Source organism: Lissotriton vulgaris, chromosome 7 (genome assembly GCF_964263255.1).
Source record: "Lissotriton vulgaris chromosome 7, aLisVul1.2, whole genome shotgun sequence".
Classification (NCBI taxonomy): domain Eukaryota; kingdom Metazoa; phylum Chordata; class Amphibia; order Caudata; family Salamandridae; genus Lissotriton; species Lissotriton vulgaris.
Window position 1 is genome coordinate 354,038,674 of NC_141695.1, and position 26,751 is coordinate 354,065,424.

Consider the following 26,751-nt stretch of genomic DNA (forward strand, 5'->3'; position numbering starts at 1 on the left):
GAGTTATGTTCCCTGAGGGGACTAGTGATCAATATCAATAAAACCAAATATTTGGTCATGAATCCCCCCAGGAAACTAGGGCATCCACCGGTGCTGAATAACTGTCCACTAGAGAAGGTAGCAGAGTTTGACTACCTGGGAATCCGGCTTAGTGACTCCATGAGCTGGTCCCGCATATTAACAAAATGTTACTCAGCCATAAAAGGGTGGGTGGTGCGTTACTTAGGGAACACTGTTCTTGCCCAAACATTGTATGGCCCCTGTTATTGACATATATAAAGCTAGAGGGGTCACTGCTGCACTATATGGGGCTGAGCTGTGGGGTACTTGTAACTTGGAGGTACTAGCCAAAGTGGAGAGCAAATTTTTGAAAGACCTAATGGCTCTCCCTTTGAGCACACCCACAGTCCCTGTATTACTAGACTTGGGATGCAGATCGATTGCAGATCAGGCACGACTACGGCCCCTGTTGTTATGGACTCGTTTGTGGAGGGTCCCAGAACTCGCCTCATATGCTGAGGGCCTGTCCGAGGTGATGGCCATGGGGGGTTGGCATAAGTTAGAGTGTTTGAGGGATGTCAAAAGCCTTTTGGGGGAGTTGGGATTGGGCGAAGAATGGGTTACTCGCTCCGCCCCACCCAAAGCCAACTTGAAGAAACTGTACTGGGACTGGGTCTCTTCTAAACTTATTAGCAACCCACGACACTGTAATTCCACCGCAGATTTCTTACGAATCAAAGACGTGGTGGCTTACGAACCCTATCTTGATTTGATTTCCATCGCATTTGATAGGGCTCTGTACTTTAGGTTTAGCGTGGGTACCCTACCAGTAGGCTATTTGAAATCGAGATGGAAATCTACCTCCCAGCACTCCCCCTATTGTGCCCTATGTTCCTCGAGGGTGGAGACGGTCGCCCACATCTTTTTTGAATGTCCAGACTATTGTAACCCAAGAAAGCGCTGGCTCAAACCTGTGTGCAGATCACTTGGCACTCGCCAATACTCAGTCGCCCTACGCATTTTACTAACAGATACCACCCCCCTTGTAGATTGTGGCGTCTCAAATTTTTTAAAATGTTCTTGGTTGATCCGATCAAATAGGCTTTCTGTATCCATTTAATTCTTTTTTAACTGTACATACTAATCCAATTCTTTTTTAATTGTACATATTCTAATGTTTTATTGTCTTTTTTTTAGCTCATGGATGTATTCCTATGTATATTTGCTGTATATCTTTTTAATTCCTATTGTATGTACTGCTTTTAAGATATTTTTATGTATCGAAATAAAGCATATCAACCAATATATAGATAGATATACACATATATATGTGTGTGTTTATGTTTTTTTATAACTTTAAAAGTATCAAAGCAATCTTTTTCTTTAAAAAAAAGTAAAGATCTATATATTTATTTATTATGTATGTTTGTTTAACTTTTTCATTAAGTTAATTTGGTATATTTCTTTTTCAGCAAGAAGTAATTTTTTATAATTTAATATATACAATTGATTTTACACACACACACACACGCACACACATATATATATTTTGCATAACTCTCTTTTTAACTTTGATTACTTTTATTCTCAATTTTTTGGTACTGACCAGTTAAAGTAATGGTAATTAATATTTTTGCATTCAACATTTTTATAACTATATTATTTCCATATATAATTTTCAAATCAATATTTTGACAGTCGTCAAAATAATGAAAATAACTGAATAACACGAGAGGAGCTGTGATACTGGATATACACAGTATCAGTTAGATTAAAGAAAGGCATTATGATGTTAGGTGATTTTGTTGAATTCAATTGGAAAACTGCACAGTTGTCATCTTGTAAATGACCTGTGCAATTTATTGAATCACCTGTTTTGTGGAATAATGTTCCAGCATATTTAACCCATTGCCTGCTTACGACGAGCCCAGCTTGTCAGGAGGCACAGTGGAGCTGTGCTCACGACGAGCTAGGCTCGTCATAACAGCCGTGGCACTCCCATGGTAATTGATTCCCCGCCTGTGCGGGAGAATCAATTAGTGGGCGGAGTCGAGACGAGCCCAGCTCACCATGAGCACAGCTCCACTGTGCCTCATGACGAGCTGGGCTCGTCACGACCAACGCGGTCCCCTCTCCCGCCCCACGCCATGGGGAAATTACCCCCGCCGCCAAGGGGTTAAGGAGACAAGTGCCTTGTTAAAATTTCCATTAACCTGCAATATGTCGTGCTGGCCAGTGAGTGGCACATCACATGTGGATTTGATTGTCGTTATCATTGCATGTGACTGTGCCTGACGCAACTGCGCATCAAATCAGCACCCAGCCATTATCTTTTCTTTAAATGTCTTTGCTTTAAGAAAAAAAACATTTTCTCTTATTTCTACTTGTAATAAGGGATTATATTGATCATGGTGAGGAAAAGTAATATATATGTGCGGGGTGTTGGTGAAGTGTGTTAGGAATCGAGCTAGTCCTATTTTAATGACCATGCCTTAACATCACATGACAGTGGAAAGGAGGATAAATGTTAGTCCTACCTTTGGTTCATTGCTCGATATTGCCAGTGTTTGGATTCCCTTCCTGGTTGTTGGCTGCTGAGTATTGCAGAGCAGAGCCTTTCCTGCTGCCCGACGCCTTTTTTGCTGCCTTGCCCTTCCTCACGGGCTCGTGAGAAGGGTTCGTTATTATTCCCGTTTAGTTTGGTTCCTTTTCCGTCTTTTTCCCTGGTATAGCTAGTTAGCGGGTTCCTGGTGTCCTTCCCCCCTTCCCTCGTTCCTTTTCTATCCCAGTATAATTATTCCTTTTTCCCTGGGTGTTCGGGGGCTACTGTTCACTCTAGCGTTACATAACAAACGCTGATTTTTCGAGGCTTGCAGTTGTTTCCAGCGCATCTTCGCTGGACTACACTTTTCCTCGTTGTGTGCGGAAGTGACGTTTTGGGTCATTCCGCGGTTGCTTTGTTGCTGAACGCTGTGTTTGTTTGACGTTACGGAGGGTTTCCCTGCTCCCTGTCCCTTCGGTTTACCTTATTTTAGAAAAGGTTTTTTTTTTAGGTGGTGGCTAAGGCCATCAGACGACCTTTTTTCCCCTTGCTATATTTTTGGTACGTGGACATATTCATAAAGGCTCCCTCCCTTTTTCTGCTACAAGTTATAAGCGCAGGTACCGGAGTACCACGTTACTGTTGTTGTATTACTCCACACCTTTACGAGGCAGAGCCTGTACTCTCCACTGGTAAGAAGGGTTTTGTATGTTTGGTAAGGCATGGTCATTGGGGGTTGGGATTCACTATTGTAAACAGTGATACATGAAAGGTTTTGTTTTCCCCCATTGTACATAGGTGCAGAAGCGTAAAGACAGGAGGGGGCTGTGTCCTGTTACCTCTAAGGGTGGAAGACTTGGTGTCTCCTCAACATTACCACCCTCTTTTCAGGTCCATTGGTGCACCCATAGAGCTTGTCCTGTGGGTGTCCAGTGGGCAGGTAAAGGGGACTGGTGCATGCTACGTTCCCGCAGTGCTTGGGCTGGCTGGAATCTAACAGAATATCGAGCCCACGTTAAAATAGCACTGCCCGGACTAGCATGGATGAGGACGGGAATCCGATGGGTGGGGGTACGGGTGGTCCCACAATGCAAGATATAATGGGAGCCATACATACCCTACAGGCACAGGTACAGGAGTTGCAACAAGAGAATGTAGGACTGAAACAGGAGCTAGTGGCCGTAAGGGCCAGGGAACAGTCACAGCATAGGGGAACTGGTCCCGTGATACAGCCAGCCACATTCCAGTATACCGGAAGGGCGGGATCTAGTACCACAAGTGGCGGCACTCCCATAGCTGTAACGGTATCAACCCCTGTGGCAGTGCCTTTAGCCCCCCCGGAGAGATTCACAGGAGAGAGTGATAAGTTCGGTACCTTTATGAATCAGTGTCAGCTGCACTTTATGTGTAGAACGAATGCCTTTCCCGACGATTCTGCAAAGATTGCGTTTATACTGTCATATCTGGCTGGTAACGCGGCCCAATGGGCGATTCCATTGGTGGAAAACAACGACCGTGTGTTGTATAACTATCAGGCATTTAAGGACTTGATGCGTAGTCTTTTTGCTAAACATGCGTTCATGCAGGCCAGTGATGCGGAACTGTTGAAGTTGCGGCAGGGCAGGCAGGACTTATTGTCTTATATAGCCAACTTTAATCGATTAGTATCTGAGACACATTGGCCGACCGAGAAAAGGACGTCCCTGTTCTATCAGGGTCTTTGTGAAGAGTTGAAGGACATAGTGTCGCAGGTGGTGGATCCGCCTGAGGATTGCGCGGCTTTCATCGACCTGGTGGTGAAATTGAATCACCGAGTGACGGAACGGCGAGGAGAACGTAGCCGGTTCCAGTCTTCACGAGGTAGTTATGTGAAACCAGAGGTGAAGGCGGGAGGAGAGAGTAGAGCAGTCCTTGAGCCTATGGAAATAGGTGGAGTACGGGGCCCCCTGACTTCAGAGGAAAAGAAGAGAAGGAGAGAGAAGAATTTGTGTCTGTATTGCGGACAGGGGGGGCATTTCGCACGTGACTGCCCCGTGAAACCATCCGGCGTAGGGTTTGGTAAAAAGGTGGCATGTATACAAGTGGATCAAAGTTCAGAGAAAGAAAGGAAAGCGCAGTATGAAGTTGTGGGGGCCATAGATCAGGCCCCAAGACATTTTGTGATTAACGCTCAATTGCTGATATCGGCGCAGAACCGTGTCCCTGTGTCAGTGTTACTAGATTCCGGGGCCACTGGGAACTTTATGGATATCTCGATGGCGGAGAAATTGATGGTTCCTTGTCATCTAAAGGAACAACCTGAGACAGTAAGGGCTATCGATGGGACCGAGTTGACCTCGGGGTGTATTACCCGACAGACTGTACCATTAGGTTTGTTGTGTGAGAATGGGCATGTGGAATCTGTGATCTTTGATTTGATCGATGCACCCTCGTTCGGGTTGGTATTGGGGGTCCCATGGCTGCAAACACATAACCCGAGGATCGACTGGGTACAAAGACTGGTAACGTTGGACTCGGTGCATTGTTTAAAGAATTGCATGTTGTGGCGGCTGAGCAGATCGATCCATTGTCCTGTGCCATGGTCGAGACGAGTATGATTCCTCCACAGTATTCTGCCTGTAAGGACGTGTTTGATAAGGGATGTGCCCAAGGTCTTCCTCCACATAGGTCGTACGACTGTAAGATCGACCTAATACCAGGGGCTCCATTGCCGTGCAGTCGGGTCTACGCGCTGTCTGAGCCTGAGGAGGCACATCTGAAGACGTATATAGACGAGATGTTGTTGTTGGGTTATATTCGTACTTCTTCCTCGCCAGTGTCATCGGCTATATTTTTCATACCCAAGAAGGAGGGGGCTTTGAGGGCGTGTGTTGACTACCGAACGTTGAATTCCGCTACAGTTAAGAACAGGTACCCTCTTCCGCTCATCTCCGTGTTACTTGACCAGCTCCGCAAGGCTACGGTATTTACCAAATTAGACTTGCGGGGCGCTTACCATCTCATAAGGGTTCGGCCGGGAGATGAGTGGAAGACGGCTTTTAAAACAAAGTACGGACTATTTGAGTATACCGTAATGCCGTTTGGCTTGTGCAATGCGCCAGCGGCGTTTCAGTTTTTTATTAACGAAGTCCTTGGCAGGTACCTGGATCAGACAGTCATAGTGTATTTGGATGACATCCTTATTTATTCAGAGAAAGGGCTTGATCATACCAAGCATGTGTTACAGGTCTTGCAGACTTTACAGGAACATCATTTATATGCTAAGCTGGAGAAGTGCCAGTTTAGGACTCCCGAAGTAGAGTTTTTGGGATTTGTCATATCTGCTGCAGGCATCCGGATGGACCCGAAAAAGATCCAGGCAATAGAGACCTGGCCAGTGCCAACGAATGTGAAACAAATACAGGTGCTCCTGGGCTTCGCTAATTTTTATTGGCGATTTATCCTGCATTTCTCTGACATAGTGGCTCCGATGACTCGCCTTTTGAGAAAGGGCGTCCCTTTTGATTGGACAAATGAGACTCAGGATGCTTTTCGTATGTTGCTAAGACAGTTTGTGTCTGCACCGGTATTGGTGCATCCTGATCCTGCCCTGCCATACTTCGTAGAAACCGATGCTTCTTTGTGTGCTGTAGGTGGGGTTTTGTCACAGCGGGATGAAGCCACTGGCCATATGCATCCAATTGCGTTCTTTTCTAAAACCTTGTTGCCAGCTGAACGTAATTATACTGTGGCAGAAAGAGAGCTGCTGGCGGTCAAACTGGCGTTTGAGGAATGGCGCCATTATTTATGGGGTTCCAGACACGTTATTACCATCTACACTGGCCATAAGAATTTAGAATTCTTTCGTTCTGCTAGGGCATTAACTCCTCGTCAGATGAGATGGGTTCTATTCTTTAATGAGTACGACTTCATCATAACCTACAGGCCTGCAGCCCAACAGGTGAAATCCAATGCTCTTTCCCGTATACACGTTGATGTAAAGGAAGAAGGCTCTTTGAGTGTGAGCAGGGCTATGATTGCTAAAGAAAGGATCATAGGGGCATTGGTAGTGGAAGATTTCCCTGCTCTAGTGAAAGACCAATTGAGCCAATTAGATCTGGCTCCTTGGTTATCCATACCCCAGGTAACAACGCAAGATGGACTTTTGTATAAGGAGGACAGGTTGTTTATTCCCCCTGTGTTGAGGGATGAGGTATTGGAGTGGTGTCATTCCTCTGCCCTGGCAGCTCATCCAGGTATAAGGAAGACCAAGGAATTGTGCATGAGGTGGTTTTGGTGGGAGTCCATGACTAAGGATGTTCTGGGTTATGTGAGTGCTTGTCCTGTGTGTGCGACCAGCAAGCCCTCGCATTGTAAACCCTCGGGACTCTTACAGCCTTTGGAGGTACCGCCTGGCCCGTGGCATTCTTTAAGTATGGATTTTGTAACGGATCTGCCCTCTGTCACGGGCTTCACCGCCGTATTGGTGGTGGTGGATTTATTCACCAAAATGGCCCACTTCATATCACTTCCCAAAATCCCTTCCGCGAAGGAGATGGCGGTGGTGTTTATGTCTTCGGTTGTGCGGTTGCATGGGTTGCCAGAGGTGATTGTATCGGACAGGGGGGCGCAGTTCGTCTCACACTTTTGGACTGAGTTGTGTCAGGTGCTTAAAACCGAGATACGTTTATCCTCGGCTTACCACCCTCAATCCGACGGTCAGACCGAGCGCACTAACCAGACGATGGAACAATACCTAAGGTGTCTGATAGCATCCTTGTCCTGTGATTGGGTAACAGCTCTGCCCATTGTGGAGTTCGCCTATAACAACAGTATGCATTCCGCCTTGGGCATGACACCCTTTTTCTGTTCTCTTGGTTACCATCCTAGGGCGGTAGCTATACAGCCCATGGGTCGCGTGCCAGCCATCGATGACGTGTGTAAGCAATTGGGAGACATATGGGCCTTGGCTAGAAAAAGCCTTTTGGATGCAAAGGAGGCTATGAAAGCTCAGGCGGATAAACATCGAGTCCCTGCTCCTGCATACAAGATAGGGGATCTACTAGTATGGCTGGCTTCACGCAACTTGAGACTACAGGGATCTCGTAAGTTGCAGCCCCGGTTTGTGGGTCCATATTCCATCCTCCAGGTTGTTAACCCCGTAGCAATGAAGCTTAAGTTACCACAGGAGTTCGGTGTGCACCCCGTTTTTCATACATCATTGCTTAAACCCTATGTACCAACAGGCCAGGTGCTGCCACCCCCTGCCCCTGTTCTGATTGATGGGCAGGAGGAATTTGAAGTTCAGGCTATCCTCGATTCAAAGCGGGTCAGGGGTCGTCTTTTGTACTTGGTAGACTGGAAAGGATACACGAAGGATGACAGGACATGGGAGCCAGCTGGGGGGGGTGCACGCCCCGCGGTTGGTTCGGTTATTCCATAGTCTACACCCCTCCAAGCCCCGACCTGTGGGGAGGATTATTGGGGGGGGGGTACTGTTAGGAATCGAGCTAGTCCTATTTTAATGACCATGCCTTAACATCACATGACAGTGGAAAGGAGGATAAATGTTAGTCCTACCTTTGGTTCATTGCTCGATATTGCCAGTGTTTGGATTCCCTTCCTGGTTGTTGGTTGCTGAGTATTGCAGAGCAGAGCCTTTCCTGCTGCCCGACGCCTTTTTTGCTGCCTTGCCCTTCCTCACGGGCTTGTGAGAAGGGTTCGTTATTATTCCCGTTTAGTTTGGTTCCTTTCCCGTCTTTTTCCCTGGTATAGCTAGTTAGCGGGTTCCTGGTGTCCTTCCCCCCTTCCCTCGTTCCTTTTCTATCCCAGTATAATTATTCCTTTTTCCCTGGGTGTTCGGGGGCTCCCGTTCACTCTAGCGTTACATAACAAACGCTGATTTTTCGAGGCTTGCAGTTGTTTCCAGCGCGTCTTCGCTGGACTACACTTTTCCTCGTTGTGTGCGGAAGTGACGTTTTGGGTCATTCTGCGGTTGCTTTGTTGCCGAACGCTGTGTTTGTTTGACGTTACGGAGGGTTTCCCTGCTCCCTGTCCCTTCGGTTTACCTTATTTTAGAAAAGGTTTTTTTTTTAGGTGGTGGCTAAGGCCATCAGACGACCTTTTTTCCCCTTGCTATATTTTTGGTACGTGGACATATTCATAAAGGCTCCCTCCCTTTTTCTGCTACAAGTTATAAGCGCAGATACCGGAGTACCACGTTACTGTTGTTGTATTACTCCACACCTTTACGAGGCAGAGCCTGCACTCTCACTGGTAAGAAGGGTTTTGTATGTTTGGTAAGGCATGGTCATTGGGGGTTGGGATTCACTATTGTAAACAGTGATACATGAAAGGTTTTGTTTTCCTCCATTGTACATAGGTGCAGAAGCGTAAAGACAGGAGGGAGCTGTGTCCTGTTACCTCTAAGGGTGGAAGACCTGGTGTCTTCTCAACATTACCACCCTCTTTTCAGGTCCATTGGTGCACCCATAGAGCTTGTCCGGTGGGTGTCCAGTGGGCAGGTAAAGGGGACTGGTGCATGCTACGTTCCCGCAGTGCTTGGGCTGGCTGGAATCTAACAAAGTGTTATGTGCATGAGTCAGGCACATGATCATGCCCTTTAACCACTTGCATTGTTTCATCCAACAGTGCTTGAAGGCTGCTGAATTTCTCAGCAAATTTCCTCTCATGGATTAGTTTCTGTCTGTCCAGAGTTCCTGTTCAGAGGAAACTGATACAGCATTCTCATACCAAATTGCATCACAGTTAGTGGTGAAGGGGAGGTGCTTCTCTCTTGCTTTTAATCCTCATTTTACGTTAAGAGGCACTTTGATGTATCGACCCCCAGGACCTGCAGGGCAGTTTATTACTACCTTGGAGGATGTGATTGTGCCCCGTACACTGAGATTCCCGAAGTTTCTCCTTCTAGGGGATTTTAATATCCATGCGGATACTCCTGATTCCACGGAGGCACGGTGCCTAGTGGACGCCTTGAATCTTGCTCAGCTCAAACAATGGGTTAAGACTCCGACGCATGTTGGGAGACATCTACTGGACTTAGTCTGCTCCAATTTTAATATTTCTTTGTCGTGCCCTGAAGTGTGACATGGTCCGATCATGATCTGATCAGGTTCTCCTGGCTATTGGATAAACCTGCCGGGGCTTGTGATATCTCCCACAACGCATGCCTTCAGAAGATTAATCTATCTACGCTCGCTGATACTCTATCCCGGGACCGACCCCTCCTGGGCTCTGAGGTATCTGATGCTGTGCAGAGTTTCAATGCATGGATTGGTAGAGGCGCTGCGAAGCCTAACAATAATAGCAAAGACATTTTTTCCATTGTTGAGAGTTTTTTTTCTCCATGTGCTGAGCAACCTATGTTGCCTACCTCAGAACAGTGGTGTGAGGATTTGTCCTCCTTCTTTACCTATAAAATTGTGAAGATTCAGGACAATCTGCTTACCGCATGCCTCAACCAGAGGACTCTGCCCCTCTCTATGCCTCTCACCTGCCAGTTTGAGGAATTATCCCCCTCTGCTGAAGAGGACATTTTGGCTGTTTTGAGATCCATGAAGTCCGGGTCTCCAACTGATCCATGCCCGGCTAGTGAGCTGGGAGGTGTTGCAGGGACGGTATGTACAGAGGTTACCCAGATTGTTAACCTCTCCTTTACAACTGTGACAGTTCCGATTTGCTGGAAGCAAGCTAAATTACTACCGGTCCTAAAGAAATCTGGCTTGGATCCATTTGCTCCGTCCAGCTATCGTCCTATTTCTCTGCTACCGGTGCTAGCTAAGGTTTGCGAAAAGATGGTGTTTCGCCAGCTGGACAATTTTGTCGAGGCCTCCAATGCTTTGCACCTGGCTCAATCAGGGTTCCGGGCAGCTTATAGCACTGAAACAGCACTGGTTGAGATGTCAGAGGCGATTCGGGAGTGTCTGGATGGAGGTGGCAGAGCTGCTCTGATTTTGTTGAACCGCTCTGCCGCCTTCGACACGGTGCCCCATCGTCTTCTTCTCGCCAGGCTGTCTGCTATCGGCATTACTGGCTCCGCTTTAGAGTGGCTGATGTCATTTCTGAATAAACTGACCCAGCAGGTGTGGATGCCGCCTTATGCGTCCTCTTCTAAGACACTCTCCACTGGGATGCCCCAGGAGTCTACTCTCAGCCCCCTGCTGTTTAATGTTTATTTGACCCCTTGGATTTACTTGGCTGAGCAACTTGGGGCAAAAATAATTGCCTATGCTGACGACACCCAGCTTTTGTTTACTTGGCCAGGTGATAATCTGTACACGTCCGCTATCCAGCTTTGTCTCTCATCGGTCTTCCGTTGGCTTGCACTGGCCCAACTGAAGTGCAATGAGGAAAAATCGGAAATTCTCCTTTATGGTGATTTTCCAAGTAACTTTAGGGAACTTTTGTGGCCATCGGACACTCCCTGCCCTAATTCCAGGGGCAGCCCGGCAAAAAACTTGGGTGTATGGTTCAGTGAAAATCTTAAATTTGAAGACCATAGAAAAAAAAACTAACAGGCATCTGCTTTGGCCCTTTGAAAGCCCTTCGTAGATTTTTTCCTTTACTTCAGAGGGAAGCCAAAGAGACTGTGTCACGTGCCCTTCTTCTATCTCAGTTAGACTACGCTAACGCTTTGTTCAGTGGTATTCCAGCTTACCTGATCAAGCGTATCCAGGTCATTCAGAATGCGGCGGCTAGACTTCTCTTTGACATCTCGAGGAGGTCTAGCGTCCGTCATCATCTGCGTAGTCTACACTGGCTGCCTGTGGCACAACAGATTTTGTTTGAGTCCCTGGTTCTCTCCTTCAGAGCTACGCACGATCAAGGGCCTCACTACCTGAGAAAGCGTTTTTCTATGCATGTCCCCACCCGCAGCCTCAGATCGGCCAATCAGTGTCGCTTGGTCCTTCCCTGATTTCAGCGTGCTTGGCTGGGTGGACAGTCCATTTCTGTGATAGCAGCTAGAGCCTGGAACGCTCTTCCCCTGCAACTCCTCGTTATTCAAGACATTGGTCTCTTCAAAAAAGCTTTAAAAACACATCTCTTTAATATAACAACCTGATTTCCTCCTCTCTGTCTTTCTTGCCTACCTGCACGAATTTGCGCCAGGATACTCCAGAGTAATTGTGCGCGCTATAAAACTCTTTATAACATAACATAACATAACATAGGTTGTTGGAAGAGGAAAATGGTGTCGCCCCTGGCCGGTTCTTATCTACTGGATCCCCTGTGTTGGGCCTGGACAAGTGCCCAAAACAATGTCCAAACTACATCATTAAAAGGGAGCAGTGGCAAAGCAAAGGTAGCTGCTGGCTGAAGCACTTTAAGTCAAGGTGTTAGTCCTGACGGCCTTCTTAGGGAGCTCAAGGTGGAGGGCCTCTCCTCCCCTTCCTCCGAAGGCTGATGGACAGGTCGAAAATAAGCAGGATGTACAAAGGGATAGAAATTCTACATCAGCAACGCGGGTCGAGCCTCTATCCAATTTGTGGCTGAAACCAGTGGCGACGTCGTCCCGCAGGTCGGGCAATGTCAGAAGTAATGCTGCACGTAGGTGGAGGTGTCACGAGGTCGACCGGCGTTGACTGGGATTTAGGCCTGGATCCATGGGCGCCCTGCAGATCCGAGGCCGGAGTGATGGCCACGACGGGCTGGAGCCACCAGCAGAAAAATGCTGGTGCCCCCATTAGGGCGCGCAGGGTAAAAATGTGCAGCCAGACAGACGGCCAGCTATGACTGACAGAAATTCCTGGAGCTGGACCCTAGTCGCCGAAGGATCTGGGAAAGGCAGGTAGGCGACTTCATAGACTTTGGGAGGCACCACTTGCACCTCAGCTGAGTTGCGCAACTGGTCAGGTTAAGTTAGAGAGCAACAGCGCTTCTTTGACTTCTTCGACTACTTGGAATGCTACGTCTTACCTGATCCCAAGTGCGAAGACTTTGCTCCCGCTGACTGATGCTGGGGGCTGCACGACCAGTCTCTCGACCTCCCACAGGACCAGGACTTAGAGCGGCACAGAGCAGAATGCCCCACTTCTAACAACTTTCGCTACCACTCCCCCAAAGTCTTTAGTGGCCATGGCCCGGCAGTCGGGGCACAACTTGGGGTCTTGGTCGCGCACCAGGATGTAAAGACACACACAGGGCTGGTCAGTCACCGACATCATGCGATGATCAGTCTGGCATCAGCTACAGCACCTTTAGTCGATCAACTTGAAAAATGGATGAAAAAAGCCTTGAAAAAAGTAATTTGAAAAGTTACAGGAGGTACCACTCTCACCGGATCTGCGCTTGCTGACGCTGAAAAATAAAGAGCTGGCGTCAGCGCACAAGGGCAGTGTCTACTACACGCCGCTATGTCATCTCGGCGACCACGACCACAACAACGGACGCTGAGCCGCAGTTTTCATCAGCAGTGGTACTGCTGATGAAAACTTTCCTTATCCAGACTGACGTTCAGACCTTAATTATAAAGTAATGAATCTATCACTAACGTGTTTCTTTGTATATTAAATTTTAAAAATATATATATATATTTTTTGCTTTATGCATATATTCATATATATTCCAGTACTCTATCTTAGGAATCCACTCAGCAGACAGGACTCAGATAGACAAGCGCGGACCCAATCTTTCGTGCTTTTCAATATTTATTGAAAGAAAATTCGCCACGCATCAGTATGCCGCCATGACGCGTTTCGGTCCGACCTGGACCTTGATCACATGACTACATATATATATTTATAAATAGATGTGTTTTTTTTAATGCTGAATTAGACTATTATAAATTGTATATTTACAATTAAAAAGTTTAACATTTTTTGAAAATGAACTAGTTTATGTATATGAGTTGTTACTTTTATGTTCTTCTATACTATGGGCCTCACAAAGATGTCGGGCTGAGTATTTTGTCCCAACACTGTCTCGGATTTAGGATACAACAGACTGGCGGTCCAACCCGACCAATTACAATGCTTCCAAATACCGTTCGGAAGGACTCCCATTGACTCCTATAAAAACCCCTGTTCCATGCAACAACACTGTTGTTTATGTGGAAAATAATCTCTTGATAACCTTGCACCCTGTTGTGGGCCTTTTCATGTTCGGACAGACCAATTCGTAAATGCTGTCAAAATCTGAGATCCTTTTAGCTCAGCTGGAAATGCAGGCTATTGAAAGCTACCATTCGGATTTCAAGAATTCGTTACTCCCAATGCCATTCAAATCAGAGTCTGACAATTCAACCACAATTCAGCTGTCGGAATCGGTCGTTGGTAAGAGTGATTGAGCCAATCTGAAATGCGGTTTATAAATGGGATTTAAGGTAATAATATGCTGTTCAAAGACTTTGCGTACAGCATTGTAATCGGGCCCTTAGTGACATGAGGTTAGAGAAATAGTGGAAATGGCAGGGAGAGTGCATCAACACTCAGCTATTAATACTAAAGGGCTCATTAGGATGACCGCCCCCCATCCTGACGTAAAACGGGACGGCCCGCCATAAGGGTGGCGGTCCCGTTGGGGCCATTAGGATGCGCCCGCCACAGTGGCGGGCGCATCACGCAATTTTAACATTGCGGTGGGTGGTGCTGAAAGCACCGCCTGCCGCAATGCTAAAAATGCACGTCACGCACATGACAGGCACCATGCAGTGCCTTCCACGTTGTACATTAAAGTGCAGGGGTACCATAGGTACCCCCCATGTGCGCCCCCCACCTCCCAAAATCCCTGGGGGCCCGCAACGGGCCCCATCAGGAGAGTCCCGCATGCCTTTCGGTAAAGCATATTTCAGCACACATCCTAATATGGATGGAGGTGTCTAACAGACACCGCCACCATATAGAACCCTTTTCCGCCCGGTCAACATGTCGACCAGGTGGAAAAGCGGCGGACAGTCTTCCCGTCTGCCGCGGTCCCCCCGCTATAGTAATATGGCGAAGAGGGAAAGGGGTGGCGGCCGGGGAAGGATGTCTGGCAGATTGCCACTGCCTGCATGGCGGTGGCGATCTGCCCGACATCTTAATCGGGCCCTAAGAGTTGTTTTTTTAATTACTAGATGGTTACTATTTCTTTAAAATTATTTTGGTTCTTTAAGTTTAATTTTTTTTATGTTTGGCGATGAACATGTCTGTGGACATGAAGCAAGCTTACCAGAGTTACTAAGAGGGGTGACAAATTTTAAAAATCATTTGTTAGTATAACTACCTTGGTATTAATTCAAATTTTTCTTTAATTCCTGCTTATTCATTATAGTAGATTCAAATATAACATGTTTTTCATACTTTAATATTTAAATTACAATTTTGGGAAACCCGCTCCTACACTAACTTTTTTTGACCATATTTAAGGTATGAATGGGTAGTGGGTGATCTTGCGGATTCATATTTACAAATCAGTATTATTACATGCCTATTTGTACAATTTTTAAAAGAAATACATGAAAAATAACAACCGATTTACCAAAATTTAAATACTACTGCTACTCTCACCCTCAGTGATATCATGCAAATCATAGTGTTCACGGTTAAGGGCATATTGCGAATGCTGGTGTTGCCCCTGTTATGGACACCCAAACTCACTTTGCTACAGTTTATGATGCAGTTGGACAACTGGGACAAGGCTTTGGGACATGGACATTGTACACAATATGACGGCTCTTGCACAGGCGACACCTTCATTGTATAGATTACTGTACAACTGCTTCGCCAATTGGTTGCCTGACCCAGTTGGAGTCAGAGGTCTTTTCACCGGACCCTTGCACTCAGACCGTCGCTTTTAAAATCCAGCAGTCTGAAGCTTTATTATGATTTATGGAGGACCCCCAATGACGGCATGTTGGTGGAGTTCCCCATGACATCCTAAAGTAATTCAGAGGGTTTAAAAACTTTTAAACTGATCAATCAATATAAGTGAATTTTCAACTTTCCAAAACTTTCGCCATGATCTCCTTATCTAAGTTTACGAGGGATATTGGTTCTAAGGGGGTCATTATGACGGCGGACGGAAACGGGTACCGTCCGCCATGGTCGCGGAAAAAATAGTCCTGATCACACTGCGGAGAAACCGCGTGTGCGATTAAGTTATTTATGGCAACACACACCGACGGCGGCGGACGGATCACCACAAAGTCCGCCACCAGCAGACGGAACCACATAAACTGCGTCTGCCGCGGACGCAAAGGCCGCGGAACCAGTCCCAACAGCCGCAACACCTGCGGAGTGTAGGTACGCACGATTAGGTTCATCCCGCCATCCCAACGGAACTCACCACCTTCCACGACCGCTGCTGAAACAAAGCATCGACAAACGGAGCTTAGCTGCGGAAGGACCAAACGAACACCACCCTTGCCGTCAAACTAACAAAAAATGGCGGACGGAAGTAAATAGTAAAAAAAAAAAACAGGACACACACCCACCTGGAACACCCACCTCCAACAACTAGACGCTCCAATGACACACCCCCAGCACAAAGAAGTGCACCCAAGCAACCACACCCACAGAACAACTGACAGCCACAAACCATTGTTACACAACCACCACACAGAGTATAAAAGGAATCCCTCCCATCACCACAATCCTATGCATATCAGCACAGCATCAACATAGAGACAGAGCACCAGAAACAACAGAGAAACACAAACACACATACAACCTGCACAACAACACACCCACCACACCAACCCCCACAACACCATCCTCACATACCACACACCTGCAAACCCCACACCACCCACAACTTGCACATCACACACCATGGCACCCAAGAAATATCCCAAATTCACAGAGAGTGAGTTGAAGGTCATGGTGGATGAAATCATCCGTGTGGAACCACATTTGTTTGGTACCCTAGTCCAGCAGACCACCTTTGCAACCAAAAACACCATGTGGGACAGGATAGTTAGCAGAGTGAATGTATCAGGGGCCATGCCACGCACCAAACACGAGATCCAAAGGCGGTGGCACGACCTCAAGACAAGGGTGAAGGGCATCAGGGCGAAGAACCACATGCGGGCAACCCACACTGACGGTGGCACTCCCCCGGAACCCATACCATACGCCGAATGGGAGGAGAAGGTGCTCGGCATTCTGCACCCAGAGAGCCTGGAAGGAATTGAAGAGGGACTCGAGGCTGGTAAGTACAGACCAATGACAGGGGTGGGGAAATCCTATCGCCAGACGCCCGAACCAAGCAGATTTTTATAATGGGCTAGAAGATGTATTGTCTGTTTTGTCCGACGGACAAGGAGACATTAAATCACTAAAAATATGTGAGCTGCGGGCACTCTGGGGCTCACAGCCAATTAGAAATGCGGTCAGAAAGCTTTTGGAGGACATTGAATGACTGGCAGCCCATGACTGGCCTCTATCTAGCCAGTGATTGGCTGGGGGAGTCTTGCGCTAAACGTCAGTACGTCAGTGTTCTAGCGCAGATTCCACACTGGTGCAGCCCACCTGCTCTTGGAACCGAAGGGCAGGTCCCGAGGCAGGAATCACTTTTTCCACTGCCAGGTCCCAGCGCTGTGGGTCGAGGGGGCAGGTGGCCTCTCTGCCGCTGATTGCTACGTGGCTCGATCACCCTGTCTAGTGGGATCCGTCCAAGGCAGGCCATTAACCTTTGGTGCACTGCTGCGCACTTCCTGGAATCGAGAGCAACAAGTCTGCGTCTCGGACACACTGTATGCCTCCCCAGCAGGTGAGTCAGTCAGATAATGGGTTTTGAGCGGTCCGAGCCTTAATAAAAGTATGTTAACTGTGGTTCTGCGTGAAATGGCCTGGCTTCAGTGAGCGTGGGAGCAGGGTCAAATGTGTGGCATGTTAACAATTTACAATAAGGCAGGAATCTCTCCTTTTGTAATCTAGCAGTGGAACCAGTGCAGCTTTGATAAGGAGTGAAAAAACGATGAAAGGAAGTTTACTATATAGAGACATTGACCTTTACTTTGTCTCTGCTTTTATGGATGAGGTCGCATTTGGGAGCACAGAGCAAATGATGATACTTTAAACACCTGGCAGGCTTACAGAAAATGCAGCCTTGCAAGATTATGCGTTTCCTGCTAATAGAATTTTTTTTTTTATTGCATTGTTTTTCTGGTGTTAAACAAATTAAGCTAAAGTTGAATAAAGGAAACGCCACATAATGCAGAAGGCAGAAAGTATATTCGTAATCCAGGCAATGCTGTGCGTGTAGCATATTTCACACTGTTGACTGAGATGTGGGCCTCTCTTGGCGTCTCAAACGTTGCAATGTCCACAATTTTGCCCAAGATGATGTCTCCTTTACCAATACCCTCCCCCACAGTCTTTATTGCCTTTTCCTTATTCAGTTACCTCTCCCTTCGCTCCACAGCTTCTCGCTTAATCAGTGCCCACAATTTATCTTTTAATCTTGCCACTGCTGCAGAGGAAAAGCCTCACGTCCGTGTCAATTTTTATTGGCTTAATTCTGTCAAGAAACGGGGTATGTTCCACATTTCTGTTAGCCTGTGCCTTTATTTGGTTGCATTTCTCAACTTCTGTACCTACTGTAAACCACCCCCACTATGCACAGTACGCTGGCAGTTTGTGCTAAATAAGCAGAGGCACTGTAATGTAGCGGCAGGGAATGTCTAATTTATGTGGCAGGGAAGGTCTAAATTACGCGGCAGGGTTCACTATTGTGGCTACAAAAATGAGAATTATATAGCGCAATGCAGCACACTTTCATTGATAGTATTACTTCATTATTTTAACATCTGTACACGTTAACACTGTATAAATGTTTTGCCTCATTACTTTCAGATTAAGATCCAAAAACAGCAATAGCAATGTTAGAGAGACCAGTCACTACTTGTGAAGGGTTTTTCACTGTGTGGCAGGCAGGACATGTTACCCCCTTTTTAGTAACATTTGATTTGTTTGAGATAGAATCAACATTTTTTTGTTAAAATATGCTGTTTAGGCAGCATGTGTTGAATTACATGGCAAATTATGTGGAAAACGCCTCAGCTGTAGACTCTCGCAATTAGAGTGGCTCTGTATATAAATCACACAGGACCTGTCACCTGTGGGGGACCATCTTTCATTAAATTGCAACTATGTAAATTGGCAAAAATTGCAGAAGCGAGCTCAATATAAAGCAGAAATTACCAAATTATAAATCTTTAGGTCTCACAATCACGTTTTATTCACAACTGGGTGAAAATATACAATGTTCCCACCTCAGAATTTTAAGCAACCGCTGTAGTGTTGCATGTTTGTTGCACAGTTACGTCAGTAGTAAAAACAAGCCCATACAAGATCCAAGGAAAAGTGACTCTTCCGCTTGTGTGAATATTCGTCCTATGAAGACATAAAGGTATGTTTTTCTTTCCTTACATGATTTGCCAAAGGGTGTTTTTCCTGTGTGACGGTCTTTGTGCCTTCTTTATGCATGTGCCCATTTTCAAATATCCAAGTATCATCCCTTGGACCCTCAGGATGCTCAGCTTCTGAAATAAAGAAACTGATTGCCCAAGTTGCTGCAGCACTATAAAACAGTATCTTTCACCAGATTCCCAAATACTCATATCAGCATCCTGCAACAGAATTACAGGACTTACCGGAAGACAACACGCACATTTGGGTGGGCATTTGGGGGGCTGGGGACATTACAAGGAGAGAGACAAGTGGCAGAGAACTTGGATTTTAATGAAAAAAGTGAGTACTTTACAAATCTCAGTGAGACACACTTGCACATCTATTGCTGATCTGAACCCCTTCATGTTAGGTAAGCTTATTCTGCTGTTTCCGTTACTTACCAGTACTGTGCACAAGAGAAACCTGTACTGCTACTGCCAGTGTCGCATATGCTCCTTGTGTGGTAGGAGAATGTGGAAATGTAGCAGTGAATGCATAATAATATAATCACACCACACCTGCCCAGGAGTGTAAAAAGAGAGATTGATTAACTGCCCTTTACTCCCTCTTGTGTATTCATAATTGCGGATACTGCTTCAGTGAACTAAACACCTCTATGTGATTTGTGCTGCCCCATGAACAGTTCATAAGCTCTGCAGAGAAGTCGTTATTCCCTTCCACACGTTTATCAGAGCATGATGACATGTGAGTATTTTTTTAATCTGGACAGCTATGAGTTGGCCCTTGGATGGAGAACACCCTTTTGCCCTACAGGTTCATATTCCGACACAGTCTATGCCAAATACGCTTCAAGAAATGTAGTCAATTACCAGCCTGTACTCTGCCTTTCGGCACTATTTCTTTAAATTTGAAAATTTGTCACATTCATACAGAGTAATAATTGGGTGCAGTGCACACTGACACATCTGCACACATGCTGTACATCCAGCCAGTGCAACAGTTAAATTTAAGGGTGTATGACCATGCATTGCATAATTTGACTTGTATTTGAAGTTTATATTGCATAGTATGTTGCCCTGATTGCAGAGCAGGTTCTCTCCGTGCAGACCCACTTCAGTGATATATGGAATAGGTGGGGCAAGCAGATATCTTCCCAGGACAAGTAGATTTCTGTAACATTTTGTCCATTGGCCAAGTAGATTTTTTAAAAATTTCCACACCCCTGAATGACCACTATCACACTGTAATTGTCTGCCGTGCTCAACTGTCAAAAGACATCTCCCAGGCCACACAGTCACACAAATGTGAAGGCCAGGGCGCAAATGCACCCACCATGACCAACCACAATTGTAGGCTCCTACGTCCTCAGGCTTGCATGTGGTCAAGCAGCGAACACCACAACTCCCACCAGTCCCACATGTCTCCAGGGAAGGGAGGTTTGGGGTGGGTGGGTCCAGTACTACAACTCCCACCAGGCCCACATGTCTCCAGGGATGGGGGGTTTGGGGTGGGTGGGTCCAGTACTACAACTCCCACCAGTCCCACATGTCTCCAGGGATGGGGGGTTTGGGGTGGGTGGGTCCAGTACTACAACTCCCACCAGTCCCACATGTCTCCAGGGAGGGGGTGGGTGGGTCCAGCACTACAACTCCCACCAGTCCCACATGTCTCCAGGGAGGGGGTGGGTGGGTCCAGCACTACAACTCCCCCCCAGTCCCACATGTCTCCAGGGAGGGGGTGGGTGGGTCCAGTACTACAACTCCCACCAGTCCCACATGTCTCCAGGAAGGGGGTGGGTGGGTCCAGCACTACAACTCCCACCAGTCCCACATGGCTCATCCCAGAGCAAGATGGAGTCCATCCACCATTTGGAGACCAGTGCATCTTCCCCTTCAAACTCACAGGTAGGTAGGCATCTTCACAGGGGCACCATCCAATAGCAGGACAGGACTATACACATCCAAGTATTGTCCACCCACCTCCACACCAACAAAGTGTACACTACTGTGTACAACACCAATATGATGACACCAACAACCATGAACTGATTTGCTAGATAGATGTAATGTAACAACTAAAAACCTGTCATGTCCACAGCATTGATTCCTACATTCTTGTCCCTCAGGTGATCGCAACTTGACTGGCGAAACCAGCACCTGCCAGCACCAGTCGCCCTCCTCACAGCCAAGTCCCTCAAGAGAGGAATCCCAGGACAGCTCGGGTGCAAAGGGCGATGCTGGGCCCAGCACACTGCCAGGCACATCTGGCTCACAGCCCATCCATGCCTCCACCACCTTGGCCACTGTAACTCCAGCAACAACTCCCATTGTGAGCTGTGCAGCTACCGCCACCACCACCAGCACCACCACCACCACTCCTGCCAGAGACACCCTCCATGAGCCATCGGACGATGATGGGCCCTCTACTTCTCAGACCATCAAGGAGAGTGGACGTGGTGTCACAACGGTGAGGCCACATCGCACAAATAGGAGTGGAGGTGCAAGGGTAGTCCAGAGACAAGAGCCAGCCCATCCTGGCACTGAGACCCTTGCAGCCATTGCCAGGGTGGAAGCCTGCTATGACCGGTCGCAGGCTACTGCGGATAGGGCACACCAGGACTCTGAACAGACCCGCCAGCTGTTGAGGTCCATGGATGACCGTATGGGCCACATGGTGGACCTCATGGGCTAGCAAACTGCTCTGTGGAGGGAATGGCTATCCCGCGCCACACCACCTCGGGACAGGTCACCAACACCACCACCACCACCGTCACCTGAGGCCACTGACAGGGAGGTGGTCCCTGAAGAACCTGCCCCCACAGCTGGGCCAGCTCCGGCTCCAAGACGGAGGGGCCGTCCGAGAACGACCCAGCACAGAGCAGTGACAATGCCCCATCCACCCGCTCGAAGAGGGGCCGCAAATGACTCCACCCTACCTTCACCCGGGCCTTCACCCTGCTAACTATCTTGTCCCACACTGCCATGCATTGGCACAGGTCTGTTGGACTATGTGGACACCACCAAATGTGGTGTCCCCACGTTGTTTTCATCTGCCATGACCTTCGACTCACTCTCCCCCCTACCTTTTTTGAATTATGCACTAATCAGCACCATGTAAATAAAATGCACTGAAACACTCAAGGCTGTGTGATCTCCATGTTTATACACAGGTATGTCTTAGTTGTTGTGATCAGCATGTGCCGGGATCAATGTTGGTTTCATTCCTGGATCGGTGTGAGTGACCTAGGCCCAATCAGAGAACAAGAAGCACAGGTCAGGAAACAGATCCACAACCATCACAAATCAACGTACAGCAACAACACACAAACCACATTCATCACAAAGTTAGCGGATCACAGGACACACATCAGCGTTCAATGCTGGTAAACCATGTCCCACACACATTAGCAAACATGCCATGACAGGCAGCAATCACACACCACATCCAACCATCTCCAGCAGACATACGTCACGCATTGGACAGCAGCACAAGAGGCAATCACTCACCTTCATGGAAATAAGTGATCGATGAGCTGACGGCTCTGGTCCACACCTTCTTCCTCGCCACTATCCTCATCACTGGACATGGGTGGGATGGGATGTGGAGCAACATGTTGTTCTTCAGGGTCCAAGATCAGTTGAATATTCTTGCGCAAGGCCAGGTTGTGGAGCATGCAGCAGACAATCACGATTTTGCATACTTTGCCTGGTGAGTATGGCAGGGCCCCTCCGGTCTTATCCAGGCATCTAAACCTAGACTTCAGCAGTCCAAATGTACGTTCAATCACACGTAGTGTCCTCCCATGTGCCTCATTATAGCGCATTTCACCTGGGGTAGTAGGATTCCGTAAGGGGCTCAGCAGCCACGGTCGGTTTGGGTACGCAGAGTCGCCTAGGTGGGGTGGTGACAGAAAAAACATCAACACCAGGATTGTTGTGAACAGCATGGCACAAAATACAACACAGTAGTCAGCACAGCACACTCGCCTACAAGCCACGCACGTTCTTGACGTAGATTAGCCATCAGTTGGGGGACAATGCTGCTCCGCAGGATGTGGGAGTCAAGTGCGGACCCGGGAAATCTGGCACACACATGGTAGATGATGTTGTCAGCCTGGCACACCACTTGCACATTGAGTGAATGAAAGTGCTTCCGTTTGCGATATACGGGTTCACGATCCTGGGGCGGAATCAGACCAATATGTGTGCCAACAATGGCACCGACTACGTGTGGAATGTGGCCCGGGCATAGAAGTCCCCTTTCACTGCAGCCAGCTCTTCCGGACGTGGGAAATGTATGTTATCATCCCTGTAACGCATCATGGCGTTCAGCACATCACACAGCACCATGCTGAACATGGATTGGGACATCCCACAGCATGACCAATTGTGTACTGGAATGTGCCTGTCGCGAAGAAGTGAAGTGCTACCATCACCTTTGCAGTGGGTGTAATTGCTTCGGGATATGTCCTGCATGGCTGCAGATGTGGTTCCAATTTTGCTACAAGGTACAGCAATGTCCGGCGGTCAAGGCGGAATTTGCGGATCACCTCCTCTGCAACCATGTCCTCAAGCACAGTGTATGGACGATGCACATTTGGAGCTCTGCAGTGTGGGAGTAGATGGTAGCAGATGTCAATGTTCCAACACCGCACAACTGTGCCACACTATCACATCTTGAACAACACAATCCAAATGATACGATTTGCAGACACTGATTGAATGTGTGACGTCACATGTATATGAGCCACTAGAGCCAACTACACACACAATGTACACCGACAAACAACATCCTGTGTGCAAACATGATACTGCAATTGTGCGTTACATCTGCTGCATGCTCAAGGTCAATCTTGGTCACACCCTGGAAACTGCATGTGCGCGCTACCGCGACGGTGCATCATTTAAAATACATCACTCACTGGCTTTGCAATGGTGAGTGATGTATTTTAAATGATGCACCGTCGCGGTAGCGCGCACATGCGGTTGGCGGTGTGTGCCCGTGATGGCCCGTGCACATGTAGCCAATGGGAACAGGTTAAGCGGGACGCGTAAGCAATTTCAAAAGTAGCGGAAGCCGTACACCGCCAGGGGCAAGATGGCCGCTGACAGACCGTAGGAGGCAGTCGCTACCCTCCCAAGCTCCTGCTCAAAGGTGGAAGAAACGTGAAAATGCCGACGATTGTTGCCTGCATAGAGATAGTATGCAGTACTCTATAAAGCTTGTAAAACAGCTGTTTTACTGGATAGCGAGAAGCAGACTGAACTTGGCAAGTGTGCTTTGCTGGCTTGGATCTCCACTTGCTTCTCGGCAACTCCTGATGCAAAGTATGGCCCCACGCGGTACAAGACCGCAGAAAGATCCTAAGAAAGAGAAAGAAAAAGATAATGCTACTCTAAGTGACCCTGGCGTAGCCCCAAGCTCTAACCTTCGGTCAATGACACAGTCGAACCCGCAGAAATATGGTGAGAGATAACCTAGACAACGTAGACTATGAAGAGGAGGAAGAGAATATTTAAAAGCCACAAAAAAGAATGAACCGAAGTCAAAGGAGAGACTAAAGGAGAAAAAGGAGAAACCACAATTAAATAAAAAAGAAGTAAAGCGCCAGAACAATGAAGCCGTTGGCAAAGCTGCGGGTAAAGAGGGAAACATGCGCCAACCTACCCTCCGTGAATCCTTTGCAGCGCCTGCTTTGATCCAGTCCTCAGGTACAGCGGTTGTGGCAGGGACGGAAGCAGCAGTCGCCCTACTACAGGCAGTTCCAGGGGCCGACGGAGCTTGCGGAATCGCGACTGGACTGACAGAATCGAGTGCGGAGCTCCGAGAGGCTCGGACAGAGAACGCAGGCGAAACTGACGCTCGGACGACAGAGGAAGCCTCACGATCGTCAGAGATGCTGGAGACTGGGAGGACGCCGAGGCATGAGCACGAGCAACAAGAGCACCAGGAGCTATGTGGACAGACCCAGGATGGGAGAAGGCAGGCTGCCGCTTTGCTAAAAGATCGAAGACTCACAGGAGTTTTGGACGGCGAACAGCACACCAAGACTCAAGCACTACTTGCCAGTAAGGAGGGCAGTGAGGGTCTTGACAATGTGCTTAGCGACGGGATTCAGACCCGACCGATGGAACTTGTGGATGGGGTGGAGAGACCAGCATTCACGCAGATTGTGGTTGATGCAGTGGAGCTGACCCCGGATGGGGTGAATGATGTGCAGTCTGTTCCCTTTGCCACCTCTAACATATCCCCCCTTGATTGCGCTGAAGAACGCGCTAGAGCCCTAATCGCAGGGTAGGGGGATTTGACTCAACAAGTAGTTCAAGATGGTGGAAATCAGGGATTGGGGGTAACTGTGAGAGAAGGCGGATCAGTATCTATCGTACAAGCCCCAGTTGGCCCCTCTATGAATCCGGGATCCCCAAGTGACGAATGCTTTTTCTCGGTCAATGACGAGGAGGACAATAATGAGAGTGAGGACTCCATTTCTGAAAGTGATATTGGAGTTTCCGAGACAGAATCAGAGCTGGAATCTGAACCTATAACCTCGGACAGTGAAGAAACTCATAAAGTGACCACTAAAAGAAGGGGGAAAAGCCTGAAAAATAGATCTCGCAGCAAGTCAAAAACCAATATGAGTCCCTCACATACAGAAGTCTCTAAATGGTTAGACTGGGATTACTCAGCGACCTCACAGCTCTATCAAGAAGGGGCAGCAGCTGTGCCTGACTCTCAACCCAACTCATCTGCCCAAGCGACAACGATGGATATGCTATATACAACATTAAAACAAATGCAGGGGGAGGCTAGAACTGAGTCCCGGAGGGCAAAGCACGCTAATCAAAAGATACAAGCATCTCTACGAAAAGTTAATAAACTATATACAGATCTGGCATCAAGGGTTACTGAAGTAGAAACAAGAACTGAGAAATTGGAGGAAGAAGTTGGGAATTGGAACGAGTTTCGGAAGAAGCAGGAAAAGATGACAAGTGATGTGCACTGGAAACTCGAGGACTATGAGAACCGCCAACGGCGTAACAATATAAGATTATTGGAGTGGCGGAAGGAAGGGAAGGGCAGGATGTGCGGGCATTCGTTATTGAGTTGCTTAAGGGGGCCTTTCCTGAATTAACGGGCTGGGAGTGGGAAAGGGAGATACAAAGAGCACACAGATTCCCTATGGTTCAAAAAAGGGCCTCGCCTACTGATAAACCTAGGGCTATTTTGAATTTCCTTTTAAGACAGGAGATCATGGACAAAGCCAAGCCTGAAGCAAGACGAACATATAATGGTACGACTTTCTTTGCCCGTCCCGATTTCTGCCACGCCACAGTGGAAAGGAGTTGGCGGATGAGGAAAATGATAACTCCTTTCCAAAATATGGGCTGTGAAGCATATTTAATGTTCCCATCTCGGCTTAAGGTAATAGATAAAGGACAGACCAAGATCTTTTTCTCCGAGATTAAAGCGCAGGAGTACCTTGAGGAGATCAAGCAAAGGAAAGGGGGCACAAAAAATATGGTGGGTGCACTAATCCAGACAAAACAAAAAGTTTAATAATAATCTGGATCACTTGAAAGGAAAAAGCAAAAATGTCTGTCTTAAATAAAATAGTAATGGTAGAATGGCATAAAGAAATAGATGGTAACTGGAGCAGGGGGGGAGGAGGAGCGGGTGGCACCTGGGGCTATAGCTGTCACGCATGTCAGGACTGACCTATTTGCATGTAATGGGGGAGCGGCGGAGGGGTACAGGGCACTTGGATGGTTTTTGTTTAAATATCTATGTACAGGGAAGACTTCATGAAATATGTAAAATCCAATGGATGGATAATTCACATCAAGGAGGAGATGAGAGAACAATGTGTGTTGTTGATGT